Raw genomic sequence first — 15,031 nt, 5'->3', positions numbered from 1 at the left:
AAATCATGCCTGGTAAACAAGAAAATGTGGGTCCAGAAATTAATGAGCCAAAAGGGATGTGTCGGATATTAGGGCCAGTTGGTGAACCTGATAATGAGGGGATGGGCTATTCCACCCATCACTCCCTTTTTGGGTCCTTAAAGGAAGAGATTTTACGGGGAGGGGGGAGGGAGGAGGGGAATACTGAAACAGATGGAGTCTGCTGGAGTGAGCTTCACTATCATGGCTGCCACTCTCACCTTTCCTGGGATGCTGGGCCTCACTCATCCTGACTGTGAGGGGTGTCCTCACCAGACTGGGCTGGTTAGAGTGACGCAGATGACATCACCACCCCAGCGGCTCCAGCTGAATCCCAGACACTGCCTGAGATGAAATGGGATTGGACTTTAGCAACAGCTCCAGCCCATCTCAACTAACTTCTCTCTTTCCCCAAGGATGCTTATTGCTATCTCTGATGCCATCTAAGAGATTTGTTAAAATGAAAGCCTTAATTAATACTTTATATTTCAAATGCTTTAACTTGTTTCCCTCCTTTCCTGTATCTTTACTAAAAGGTTAAAAGGATTTTTAATAGGATGTTTGCCATGGTACTAAGTAGGTGGAGATCTTTCTATACCAAACCCCAAAACTTGCTTGTTGGACAGTAACTGGATTATGTGAATATCTTTGGCCCATTTATTCCATCTAAATGAATACAACAGACAATAAGGCCTACAGCTATTTGAGTCCTGTGTAGCTTAACCCCTGCATGAAGCTTCAATGACTTCAATAAAACTTTGTGGAGGAGCAAGATTTGTTAGCAAGGATGTTCTTCAAGGATTGGGGCCTATGCTTCTCTGGCTACATATGGAGATATGAGTTATCAGACCATACTGCAGTTTTTCCCTTGAACTCTTCTGCAAATATTAGTTGGGTTAAAAACAAACTGAGTGCAACTTCATATGCTGCTTTTGTTACTTTTTCACTAAAAAAGGACTAATTGACTTGAACAAAATTTTATAAATAAAATTTGACCGGCACATAGAGACAAATTCTGCCTGTGGATGCATGCACATATCTTCAAATCAAGTTAGCCACGTGCATGCATCAGAGGGCAAAATTTTCCCTTTAGGGACTTGACCTATATAACTTGGAAAATCAACCCTTGTGCAGGCACACAAAGGAATTGTTGTCAGTAGTGGAGGGTGGAAAAAGGTGGAGAGGCGCAAAATCCATAGGTGGAATGTCAGCTACAGCATTTTATTCTAGCCGTGAATATAAATGGTTGTAATTTCCTCTAACTAGGAGCTGTGACTTGTACAGAGCTGGAGGCAAGTAGGATTTGGCCCTAGGAGATTTACATTTTGATGCTTCTGTTAATACAATATGACCTGGAATGATGAGAAATATGAAATAGCATCTGTCCAGTTTAAATATATTATTCAAAATCCCATGGAGTTCATTATGAATTTGCATAGTAGTATTTCTATGGCATGTTTTCCCAACTTAGGCTAAAGCTTGTTTGTGCAGAACTTTCTTGGGGGGTAGTTCAAGACTGTGGAACAAACTCCGACAAGACCTAAGAGCTCCCACAAACCTTATCACCTTCCTCTCGAAGTCCAAGTTTCACTTCTTCAACTAAGTGTTGCTAATATAAACAGTATAGGTAATATAGGACACTACAGTTTCCAAATGACTTCCCCTGAGGTGATGAAGAGAATCACACTTGATAGGTACTAGTCACATGGCTTAGTGCACTTCTGCGGTGCTCTCAAACTACAGTGCTGGAGGCTGTACAAGAACCTGAATAGAACAGGGTTAAATTCTGCTCTGACTCAAATTGTGTACCACCCAAATGAAAATCTGGACAAGGTTTGGTCATTATTTGCTCCTAATAAAGGAAACTAATATAAAAATGCCAACTCTGATAATCACTGCTCTACAGCCAAAATGCTTCTGAAATAAATGAAGTCCAACTTTACTAATTCTGGGTCACTGAGAACGAAAATGATGCTTAAAATTGTTGATTGGCTCTAGTTTTCAATATATGCTATTGGGTCAGTATATACGACCCCTGACTTGGGAATAGCGGAGGATAAGTGAGGTATAAAGGGAAGGGATCTCAATTTAAACCAGAAATGACTAAAATACATCTTTGACTGGATCTATGAATAAATCTATGACTGGGTTTGGACAGTACTTGCTTTTTAGGCAAAACAATGAATGATGCAATCTGAAGCTGGTATTGCGTCATACATTATATGAATTGCATCGTGTTATTCCTAGAATAACGAATGGATGATGCAATCATAACGAAGCTTACATCACTCTGCTGAACAGATTGCCCTGTATCAGCTCTAGAAATCATACAGTGTCATGCTCTCTTATTTGTCAGTGTTTGATTTTGCAAAGGGACACATTTCTGTTTAGCCAAAGTGAGCAGAGATGCCTCGTACTTGTGTGAACAGTGCAGATAACTTCTGCTATGTTTGTGGTGAAGTGACTTTTGCATCACAAAAGCACAGTATAACCACTATGGTTAAGAAAGCCTATCACCTTTATTTTGGCTGCAAAACTGGAGATCAGGACAAGAGGTGTGCCCCACACATATGCTGCAACACTTGTGCAACAAATCTTCGCCAGTGGTTGAACAGGAAAAGGAAATCTATGCCTTTTGCAGTGCCAATGATTTGGAGAGAGCCAACAGATCATACCAGCAATTGTTACTTCTGCATGGTGCCTCCAGTTGGGAAAGGTGTGTCAAAGAAGAAAAAGTGGACTGTGCATTATCCAAACATTCCATCAGCTATACGCCCAGTACCCCACGGAGAAGGGCTGCTGGTTCCTGATGCACCAGAATCATTCTCACTTGAGTCAGACGAGGAAGAGGATGAAACTTCTGGTCCTGAACCATCAATGTCACAGGACCCACATTTTCTCCCATCCTCCTCCTCTGAACTACACCTCATAACACAAGGTGAACTGAATGACCTTGTCAGGGATTTGGAACTACCCAAGAGTAAGGCAGAGCTGTTGGGCTCCAGACTACAGCAGTGGAATCTCCTGGCAGGTGATGTTAGGGTTTCCATGTTCCGTGACCGTCAAAAGGATCTTGTCCCATTCTTCTTCATGGAAGGTGATCTTGTAGCCTGCAACAACATCAATGGTGTGATGGCAGCCCTCAACATCGTTCACGATCCAGATGAGTGGAGACTGTTCATTGATTCATCGAAGACGAGTCTTAAAGCTGTTTTACTGCATAATGGCAATGTTTTGCCATCAATTCCAGTTGGTCATGCAGTCCATATGAAGGAAACCTATGACAACATGAAACAACTTTTGAGGTGCATAAACTATGACCAACATCAGTGGCAGCTTTGTGGCGATTTGAAGGTTGTTGCTCTCTTGCTTGGTCTGCAGACTGGATACACAAAGTACTGCTGTTTTCTCTGCGAATGGGATAGTCGTGCAAGAGATTCTCACTACATCAAGAAAGATTGGCCACTCTGACAGTCATTGGAGCCTGGGAGGAAAAGTGTTCAGCATCTACCACTTGTTGAATCAAGGAAGATTTTGTTACCACCCTTACACATCAAGCTGGGTCTGATGAAGAACTTTGTCAAGGCCATTGACAAAACACAAGCAGCTTTCAAGTACCTCCATGGAAAATTTCCAAGGTTAAGTGAAGCTAAGATAAAGGAAGGTGTCTTTGTTGGTCCTCAGATTCGTGAACTTCTTCGAGATGATGCATTTGACCATGCACTGCGTGGCAAGGAAAAGACTGCATGGAAAGCCTTCCAGTTAGTGGCAATAAATTTTCTCTGAAACAACAAGGCAGACAACTACAGGTTGTTGGTGGAAAACCTCCTCAAGGCATACAAAAGCCTTGGTTGCAACATGTCACTAAAGATACATTTTTTGCACTCTCATCTAGATTTTTTTCCACCGAACTGCAGAGCAGTGAGCGACGAGCACGGCGAGCGATTTCACCAGGACATTGCAACAATGGAGAAACGCTATCAGGGCAAATGGAGCCCATCAATGCTTGCAGACTATTGCTGGACAGTGACAAGAGATGCTCCATTTAATGAATACAAGAGACAAGCCAAGAAGCGCCGAGTAGACACTGAATAGGACTAAACTATGTACATAATAGTTTTTTGCCTTTTGTTTCATAATAAATTTTATTTATATAACCCTTTTGCTGATTTTTAAAGTGTTACATAAACAGGACAGGTGAAATATTATCATGTAAAGCAACCATAAACACATGAAAAGACCTAGGTTTACAATTTATGATTAAAACTCTACTATCTACACAATATACATAGACATAAAATGTAAAAACTTAAATATATTAGAAACAGTAGCCAATCAGTTGTTTTAATTGTCATATTTGAATTCAGCACATCAAAATACATAATAAATAGCACATTTTATCTCTGAAGCAGACGACTTCTCAAAAATTGTAGACCAGTGTAATGTGATGGGGTCCTGGTTAATGAATAGGACTCTGAGGCACTATAGTAATACAAATATTAAATATTAACTATAATGACTCATTGGAGAATAAGCCTGACTCATATTGCTCTAAACGTCACTTCTTGTGACCTCTAACATCAAAGTGTTTGCATGGGGATTGTAGTGGGGTGGACTGCCCCACTCCCTGTGAGAGTGGGCTGCGGCAGGCCAGGGTGCCTGCACAGACAGGGAGCCAATCAAAGAAGGGCTTATTGTGAGCCAATCAGGGCCCAGTTTGGAGACAGCCAATCAGGGCCAGGCTCAGACATATAGAAAGGCTGCTCAGGAAGGGAGCAGTCAGTCTGTCCCAGGCCTTCGAGAGGGGAAGGTCAGTCTCCAAGGGTGGAGACTAGCACCGCGAACAGCGCAGTGCTGGCCAGGGCTCGGGGAGGCTAGAGAGCTTGAGCCCATAGCCGCCAGGCTGCAGGCCCTGAAGGGAAGGGCTTAGCGGGTGCAAGGGGCCGTAGGGGAAGCGGCCCAGGGAAGCAGACAGAGGAGGAGAGAGAAGGAAGACAGCGAGGCTGATGCCAGAGGGTCCCTGGGCCGGGAGCCAGAGTACAGGGTGGGCCTGAGTCCTCCTCTTCCTCCTTGCAGTACACCCAGCCAGTGGCCCTAGGGAGCGGCCATTATACTACGCCAGATCCCCGACAAGAGGGACTGGACTCAGAGGGTGGTTGGACATAGTGGCTGGGGCATAGGACTGCTGATCACCGACCCCCGGAAGGGGGTGCAGATGGACTAAGGGGCACTGCCGGAGGGCAGTGGCCTCGAAGAGGATGCCGCCGAGCAGGCAGCAACGTGGGTCCAGAGACAGCAAGAGAGGGCAGAATGACGGATGGGACACCACCAGGAGGGGGCGCTCCACTGGACAGACCTAATTCCCGGCGTCACCAGCAGGAGGTGCCAGGCGGTGAGTCCCACCCCATTACAGGGATTTAAGCCAATGCAGAACTTGTCCCATCATATATAAGTTCTGCTGTCCTCATGTGCCAAGCCCAGGGCATAAAAAGGGAGTGTTTGCTGCCCCCTCTCAATTTCTTCTTACCACACATGGTGAGAGTTGGAGTACTTGTTGCTTTTTAGCTTCAGTTCGCCCGCTTTTTAAACATTTGTATTGTGGGTAGTTGTAGATAGTTTAGTCTTAGTGTAAGTTAATGAAGTTAGTTTAGTTTCTGTAATTTCAAGAGAGTAGGGGATTTAGGATGAAAAAAATCACCAGGGTTTTAGCAGGGTGCCATGAGCAGCACCGTTATCCCAGTCACAGCTAGGCATAAAAGCTGCTTAATTTGTCTTTGGGAAGGGCATGTGAGGGACAAGTGTTCTATTTGTACCTCCTTCCCTACCAGAACTAAGAAATTGAGGGATTTCCACCTCAAAGTCCACCTTATGGAGGAAACAATGCATCCCTCTTTTGAATTGGATTCCAGTAATGAGACGACTGACTCTGTGTCAACAAGGAGTGTCTCTCTGACTGCTCCAGCTTCTAAGCACAAATCCAGGGGGGAAACACCATTCTTCGTCCTCCCCAGCAGCCTCCTCAAAGTGCTCATCCAACTCTGACAGGCAATGGAAATCCTGATCTTCCCTTTTATAAGAAAGCTTCCAGAAAGTCCTCCCGTGCTGAGTCAAGGTCTAGTCATAGACATAGATGCTCAAGTGTCTCCCTTGCTGCCAGTATCCTCTCCCTAGAGACTGGAGATTGGTGTGCTGTCCATGATTTGCACGATGCTTATTTTCACGTGGCAATACATCCTGACTACAGGAAGTGTCTTCGGTTCAAAGCAGGCTACAACTACAACCAAATCCCTTTGGTTTATTGTTGGCTCCAAGGGTATTCACCAAATGTATGGTGGTAGTAGCAGCCCATCTGTACTGTCTTGCGTCCAAATATTTTCTTACCTGGATGATTGGCTAGTTCATGGAAGATCAAGCACTCAAGTCCAGAACAGCAACCTTGTCACCTTATCAGCTGTTCTCTCATCTGGGCCTGAAACTAAATGTAGACAAATTGAAGTTACAATCGGTGCAAAAGATGCAGATGTCAGTGCCACAACCACCCTGGTGTACCTCCCTATCCACAGGTTTCAGTCCATAATCTCTCTGTCCAAAAGCCTCAAGTCCAACCCATGGACAACAACTCACTCCTGTCTACAACTACTGGGTTACATGGCCTCATGTACGTACATGACTTTACATGCCAGACTTCACCTCTGCTGTCTGTGGGCCTGGCCCCACTTGATATATTGACTGAACAGGCATTCACTCGACATGCTGATTTGCATACCTAGCCAAGACTATATTGGTTCATGGAACCTACATCGGCTCTCCATCTGGTCACCTATAATTTTACCCCTAGTTGAGGCTCTCCTGTCTCAAAACCACAGCAAGTCTCTGCATCCCAACCTCCAAACTCTCCACTTCACTGCACAGAAGATGTCTGGTTCCATACTCACAATAATTATGCTCCCGTGATGGTCAAGCCATCTTGGTAAACAGCAGAAAGAATCCATCAGACCCACATATGCAGCAAAGTGGAAAAAGTTTTTGGTCTGGGTGCAGGGCCGGTGCAAGGATGTTTTGCGCCCTAGGCGAAACTTCCACCTTGCACCCTCCCCCACCCCACGCCCCACCCTGAGGCGCCCCCCCCGCAGCAGCTCCCCCCGTCCACCCTGAGGCGCCCCCTTGTGGCAGCTGCCCACCCTCTGCCCTGAGGCACCCCCCCCGTCCCAGCTCACCCCTGCTCCATGCATGAGCACGAGCACCCCGAGCATGCCGTGGCTGCTTCACTTCTCCCACCTCCCAGGCTTGCGGTGCCTAAGCTGATTGGTGCCGCAAACCTGAGAGGCGGGAGAAGTGAAGCAGCTCACCCCTGCCCTGCCTCCTCCCCGAGCACGCCGTGGTCGCTTCACTTCTCCCACCTCCCAGGCTTGCAGTGCCAATCAGCTTAGGCACTGCAAGCCTGGGAGGTGGGAGAAGTGAAGCGGCAATGGCGTGCTCGGGGAGGAGGTGGGGCGGGGTGAGCTGGGGCGGGGAGTTCCCCTGTGTGCTGCCCCCCCCACCTTACTTGCTGCAGGCGGCCCTCCCTGCTCTCCCTTGCCCCAGCTCCCTCCGCCTAAATGCCAGCGGCGACTGGGGCAGCCGAAGATCTGATCGCTGCGGTCGCTGCCGAAGAAAATGGCGCCCCCCCAAATGCCGGCGCCCCCCAAATGCCAGTGCCCTAGGCGACCGCCTAGGTCGCCTAAATGGTTGCACCGTCCCTGTCTGGGTGGAATCTCAATGGTTAACACCAAATCACACTGAGGTTTGACACATACTGGACTACCTATTGCATCTGAAATCCTCTGTCTTTCATTTAGTTCTCTGACAGTCCACTTGGCTTCCATCTCTCCAGTACATCCACCAGTGGATGGTTTTTCTGTCTTTTTTCACCCCTGATCTCCAAATTTCTAAACAGCTTCATTGATGTCTACCCACCTTTGTGACTGATCTGGTACTTTCATGGATCTAAGTCTTACCCTATCCTGGTTAATGGATTCCCGCTTAGAATCTCTGGCAACAACTTCTCTGCCACTACTAACTAAGAAGACTGCATTCTTAGTTACAATCACTTCTGCAAGGAGAGTTTCATGGCTTCAGGCTCTTCTAATGGATCCTCCTTTCACAGTCTTCATAAAGACAAAGTTTCTCTTAGACGGTACCCTAAATTTATGCCAAAGGTAATGTCAGCTTTCCACCTGAATCAAACCATCCACCTTCCTGTAGTTTTCTCAAAGCCCCACCCTTCCAAAGCTGAAAAAAACTCCACACCTTAGATGTTCACAGAGCTTTACCTGGGCTGCACAAAGTCCTTCAGAGCCTCTCCCAGACTCTTTGTCGCCTATGCTGAGAGAATCAAAGATCAACCACTAACAGCTCAGCACATTTCATTTTGGATTTCTGACTGCATTAAGCTGTGCTATGACATTGCTCAAGTCTCTCCTTCCCCAAGGATAACCGCTCACTCATCAGGGCTCAGTCCACTTCCATCAGTTTTCCTGAGCAATAGCCCTGTAGTGGTTATCTGCAAAGCATCAATGCTGTCATCTGAACACACCTTTTGCAGATATTACTCTATTACTCAAGCCTCCCGAAATGATGGCAACTTTGGCAAGTCAGTGTTAGTCTTTTGTCAAATAACCTGAAGTCCTATCGCCCGTAAGGAAACTGCTCGTGAGTCACCTCCCATGAAATGTATATGTGCACAATCACTTGAAGGAGGAAAAAATGGTTACTTACCTGTACAGTAACTGTTGTTCTTTGAGATGCATGATGCACACATACATGCTATGACCCTTCCTCCTTCCCTGCTACTTTGGACATTAGCTAGACATTGGTGTGAAGGAACGAAGTGGGAGGCAGCGGCCACATTGCTCTGGATCGGTGCATGAGGCGTGCTGGGCCACATGTGCTGCCTAGTGGTATTTCTAGCAAAAGTCTCTGACTTGAGTGCAGTGGGACTGCATACGCCTACTGTAGCATGTATGTGTGCACAGCATGAGACACCTGGAATGTCTATGCACAAAGGGTGAGTGAAGAACAGAATGGCAACCTCACTTCTGATTCTCCTTGATTTTTATTAGCATTAGGATCTTGACTCAAACGGCCTTAATGAAGGCTTTTTTTGGCCTTTAATAATTCTCTACCTTCATGTCTTGGAGTCAGTAGCACTCTTGTAATAAAGTAAATTGAGAGAGAGAATGAGAAGATCCAATTGATTTCTCAGATGTAGGGCTAAATCCCTCCCGTGTTTAATTATTCCTCTGATAATAAAACTGCCACTGTGTTTTTCTTCTAATTTTCTTTGAATGAAGATGGCTTTATTGAGATGTTTCAGACAAAATCTTGCCCCCAGTTCTCAGTTTACCTTGGAGACTTGGTTAATCACTGGAGCATTCCAGCTGCCTGTGCAGCAAAGGGAACGCTATAAGCTGATTAGAGAGAGTGCAGAAAATTAATGTTCTTTTAAAGTTCTGAATCGAGATAAGGGCATCCTGAAGATATGCTGTGCTGTGATGTTCTTTCCTAGCCCTATCAAGCTGATGCTGTATCTGCCTCTTCTATACTGAACTCTGATGTAATCATGCTTTGCTTGGAATGAAATTTGAGCTGTTGACTCAGTTTTACACAAAATTCTTTAGTATTTATTTCCTAGAACAATCATCATTTCAAGGGAAAAAAAAGAGCTGGTTGATTTGATCAGATTTTAGCAGAGTACCTTTTGTTATTCCCAGGCAAAAGGCTTCATTAAATTGAAGTTAAGCATGTTAATATGTATCAATAAGTTAAGGGCTTTTAAAGTCTAGCTGCTTAGACTTTAGAAAGTGATGGAATTCATGAGCCAGTCCCCTTAGTATAATTTACTGTTTATATTACAGTAGTACCTAAGGCTACGTTCTGCAGTGCGGACTACAGGGATGTGAATTGCAGACTAGACTGCAGGACTACATTAACACAAACTAGGTATCTTTTAGTTTGCACCAGCAGTGTCCGCATGGGGCAGTTAGAGCACAACAGGTGTGCTCTGCATTCAGACCCTCTATAGTCTACACTGCAGCACAGTGTAGACAAGCCCAAAGAGACCCTAGTTGAGCTGGGTGGGCCCTACTGTACTAGGTGATGTACAAAGAGTTAGGTCCTGCCAAGAGAGCGTGCAATCTACATGGACAACATAAAGCTGGGAAGGGAAACGGAGGCAAAGTGACACACAAAGTCTCACAGCAAGTCAGTGGCAAACTGGAAATAGAAGCCAGGCCTCCTGAATTGTAGTCCAATCCCCTGTCCCTTAGACCGTGCTCTGTGTTTTTCTGCCTGTTTCATGTTATCTCCGAAGGGACCTTAATAAAGGGGACTGGAAGAATGCCGCATTCTGTCCTAAAACAAGATACTGCAGGACTCTCAAAAGGTGACAGAATAACAAAAGGTGTCAATGTGAATCATGTGACATTAAGAGAGAATTGATATAGTTGAGGGGCAGACTTTTATTTCTTGCACTGTGCTATAGGGTTGATTGCTCAGGCACTAAAGGAGATACAGGATTATGTTGGGGTGTCCACCTCACAGAAGGCAGAACAGGTAAAATTGGGTCCATTAACCTTATAGGCTGCACCTCCAGGAGAGCCAGGGCTCAGTGAAGCCTAATGGAAGATGAAATTCAGCTGGGAGGGGGAAGTTGGGTCTATATAAATGGATGAAGCTACAAGCAGATAGGGGTTGTAGTCTTTCCCTGCCGTTTCTCCATTCTCCTTGTAAAGTTTGGTATTCATAAGCTGGGACCAGGGGCGGCTCTAGACATTTCGCCGTCCCAAGCAGGGCGGCATGCCTCAGGGGGCGCTCTGCAGGTCGCCGGTCCCGTGGCTCCGGTGGACCTCCTGCAGGCGTGCCTGTGGAGGGTCCGCTGGTCCTGCACGGCTTCGGGAGGTCCACCGAAGCCTGTGGGAGGTCCACTGGAGCCGCGGGACCAGCGGACCCTCTGCAGGCACGCCTGCGGGAGGTCCACCGGAGCCGCCTGCCGCCCTCCCAGTGACCGGCAGAGCGCCCCCCTGTAGCATGCCACCCCAAGCACGCGCTTGGCATGCTGGGTTCTGGAGCCGCCCCTGGCTGGGACAGTCAGATACCATACAACCTCATCCTTTTCTTCCCCAATACTATTTATAGTGTTTCCCCTTGTCCTGACAGGAGTCCAGTTTTGAAACCAGCACTGTTACTCTGCTGAGCAGTAGCAGAATTCTGAAGCATTGCAGGCTGGCTTCTGAGCAGAAGAGACTGCAGTGATGTGGGGGTGTGGGTATGTTGTAAGTGTAACTCATTCTATTCACACACATGCCTCAGTCTGGGAACAGAGATGGTCAAACAACATGGAGGTAAATCCTTTTTTCAGGAAAGTCAGCCCAACACTAATGCCCAGTTCCCAGGAAGCTGCCTGCCTAAAAAATGGGCTCTACTATGGTTTCTGATGAGAGAACAAACTCGTGCTGCATGCACAACAGTCTCTAGGGACCACTACTACTACACAGCTTCATGCATATAAAAAGCCAGCAGAGCATGTCTTCTCAAGACTGACCATTTTGTTCACATGCTAAGGAAAGAGATCATGGAAGACTGTAACAATGCCACCTGGTGATACCTGCCATAACAGCTCAGGTAAACTACTAAGTTGTAGGACATACCACTACTATGGTGGCTTATGTTCTTGCACATTACCTCAGTACCTGCACCAAAGTCACTGCAATGGAGATTGCGGTTCCCTTTGCTGCAGCTGTGTTGGCAAAACAACTTTTCAAAGCAGTATTAGTGGTAACAACTGTTTACAGTGCCAAGGAAGAAGGGGGTTGTTTAGGAGAGTAGAAGAGATATAAAGGGGATAATAGGAAAAGGAAAATAATTCTTCTTGACATAAATGCCTGCTGGAATTTCTCCAGGAGTCATGCAACCTTAATTCATGTGATCTGGGTGTGTCAGGCTGCCGCACTCTTCTGGACAAGGGTGATGGAAAGCATTCACTTTGCATTCAATTCACATCTAACACCTAGTATATCAAATGGAAATCTCGGAAGCTCATCACAACCATTCATGATCTTGACACACACAAAAAATGACTTGTTAGAGCTACTTTGTCAGCCACAGAGCTAATATTAACAACACAGAAAGCCAACGAGACACCTTAAACTAAATACATATGAGTGGTTACAGTAGCCTTCTAAGTATGAAGAGCCTGAACTCTCACTAAACTCAGCACCCCTTACAGTACTGGTCCCCAGGTATGTGTAGTGTGTTGCTGGTGGTTTTACCATCCCCTAGGGGATAAAGCGTCCATAATTTAGTGATACGGCATATGATCTCATTTTGAATGTGGGTTGGCATGGCAGGCTAAAGAACCACCTATTCATATGCATGGTCACTGAATGTGACTACTTGTGTGATTGGGCCCACACATTGTATTAGCCTATTGCTTCCCTTTCCTGTCCCTTCCTACATGATTGGTTTTCACCTCTCCAGCTCATAGCAGTGCAGTATGCAGGATATCTTCTTGCGAATAGTCCTTTATTGCCTCACCGGTTACTTGCAGTGTGGTGAAGCGGTGTAACAGGCTGCATCTCTGTTCTCAGCAGCCCTAAGAGGCATAGTGCTTGTCCGATACGTAATGTCTCCCAGAGCTACTTTTGGGGTGATGCACCTCTGCACTATTCCTGTGTGAGGCTTTGCCTTAAGGGTGGAGTCAAGCAATTTGAGGCTGAACTGGGCACCAAAAGTCCACCACTTGCCAGAGCATGTGAGATTGCTGGTAAGTGGTACAAGGAGTTGCAGCATAAATGTGGTTATAATTACTGGCCCCCACATTCTAATAAATACATTGAGGGGATTCATGTGACAACTTATTGGCAACAAATTCGATCAACTCTATACTTGATTCAGGATTACTGTTTGGTTTAACACACCTGCTTAATAATAAACTCCTCTCTAAGGCCACCATTATACCATGAAACAATCAGACAGCAAGGATAGCTCTAGGGATCTGACACATTGTGATCTCCCCTCCACAAGTGGTTTCCTTTTAAAATCACCTTTTAATATTTACTAGTCCAGGGACAATTGAACTGGAAGCGATCTTACAAAGTACTGATTTTTGTCCTCTTTATTCTTTAGGGGCAGTAATAGCTCTGAGCTGGGGTACTTAGGGTACTGTCTACTGAAAGGGGATTGGGGGAGTGGTTTTTTCTCCAGTTTAGTTTACTTTCATTCCAGTTCAGAGCTGTTTATTTAGCAGATTAGTTGGTGCAGTTACAGGATCCACATGCAGCATGTTTTGAGTCATGCTGTGTAGCACACTTCCAATAGGAGTCGTTAGTGGGACTTCATGGAACAGCCACAGCAGAGGAATGAGGGGTATTTTCACCACTACCTTGAATGAATGAACTGGAGAAGAAGCACTAGTGTTCCCTCTTTCACCCAGATGAAGAAAAGAGCCCATCATATGTAGCCCTGGTACTTAGTTGCATATGTCTTTGTTAATTACAATTGCCTACCTCACAGAGCTGTGATGAGGATTTACTAATCTCTCCATGAAGCGCTGTGCAAACATAAAGTGCTGTATCATAGAATCATAGAATATCAGGGTTGGAAGGGACCTCAGGAGGTATCTAGTCCACCCCCCTGCTGTAGCATGGATAGGTAATATAAATACTCTAAGAATACTTACGATTTAACTATGTGTAACAGATTTTATCTTAGAGACTAATGTCTGATCTGAATCTGCTGTTGGCTGCAGGGCTTACTTGTGAATTTCTCTAGTGTTAGAAACTTGGGGCTAAATTCATCCCTAGGAACTCCATTGAGTCAGGAGTTAGCAAAAGGGACTTGTGGCCTTGAGTCCAAGACACATGGACAAGCCCTTGCTCTGGTTTAGAAAATAGTTCTAGCTTAAATCGTGAGATGGATTGTTGCTGCAAAATTTGAAGTTCATTCTTCCTTGTCTTTTCAGGCAGTAAGTTACAGGTCACTCAAAGAAAATTACCTAATTTGAAATTGCCTTTTGCCTATTATTTGTCACCCTCTAACTCAACATCTTGTCACTGCCAGCAGTGTGGAACCCTAAAGATATTTTTAGAAATGTAACGTTGTGCACCAGCTATGTCGGAAGATGGATTGTAACTAAAGTTAAAAAATTCTTAGTGTTGGTTTTGAGGCCCTGACCTGCTCTTATTGGTGCCCATTGCGCACATGCTCAGTGAGAGCAGGACTTGGATCTGCTAGTGAATAGGATTCCCCATGGGCCTGCACTAACCAATCCTGATAGAGAACAGGGGACTCTGAGTAAGCAAAGTAGGCCACTATATGCTGACTGCATCTTAAATAACATAAAACTATTTGTATAGGGAACACAGATCTTCCCTTAGCTCAAGTGATAGAGGCTTGTCTCTTTGGAGCTAGAGGACAAAAGTGCTGGCAAAACAAAGCAGCCATAGATCCAACTGAACTGGTCAGTCTGCGTATGTTCTGCGTATGTGGCTGCTTTGTTTAACCAGGGCAGTAAAATGCAGCCAGAGCATACCAGCAAATCTGGCCCTGAGTTTCAAAAATGGGTTAAGGTGCTAAGTGAGGAAATTAAGTTTTATTCAGATTTTTTAATGTTTGAACCAAGGACCCTGATCTTGCAACTGACTATGTAGCGGTGGACTGCTGTGTCTATATGGAGCCCCCCTGTCTTTTCTGTGCCTTAATATGCTCTGAGAGTCCAGTGCTTTTGCCCAGCTATGCTCTGTCAATGGCAGGGTCAGGGCCCAAATCCTTCCATTAGCTAAAACCCTGGACTGCTTTAAAAACTCAAACAAATCACCTCTTATGAATGAGATCCTCTACAGGATACAGTGCCATTTATAAAAAACAACCAAAACCAAACACTGCAAGCAATCTCTATGCAGTACACTCTCCTACCCCCTAAAAAACGTTTCGTTAAAGGAGTAAACCATTAAACATATTTACCATAATAAAGCAT

General features: G+C 45.4%; 1 long non-coding RNA gene across 2 annotated transcripts in view; it reads right to left on the bottom strand.

Moving 5' to 3' along the window:
- LOC120371701 overlaps positions 1–15,031 on the bottom strand; it is a 72,425-nt gene that overhangs the window by 25,880 nt on the left and 31,514 nt on the right. For both annotated transcript variants that reach the window (XR_005584532.1, XR_005584530.1), the window contains exon 2: positions 6,400–6,493. This is a non-coding gene — a long non-coding RNA (uncharacterized LOC120371701). The remainder of the gene's footprint in view (positions 1–6,399; positions 6,494–15,031) is intronic.

The sequence above is a fragment of the Mauremys reevesii genome, linkage group 9, assembly GCF_016161935.1.
Source record: "Mauremys reevesii isolate NIE-2019 linkage group 9, ASM1616193v1, whole genome shotgun sequence".
In the NCBI taxonomy this organism is placed as follows: domain Eukaryota; kingdom Metazoa; phylum Chordata; order Testudines; family Geoemydidae; genus Mauremys; species Mauremys reevesii.
The sequence above is the reverse complement of the archived record's forward strand: the minus strand, read 5'-3'. Positions and strand labels throughout refer to the sequence as shown.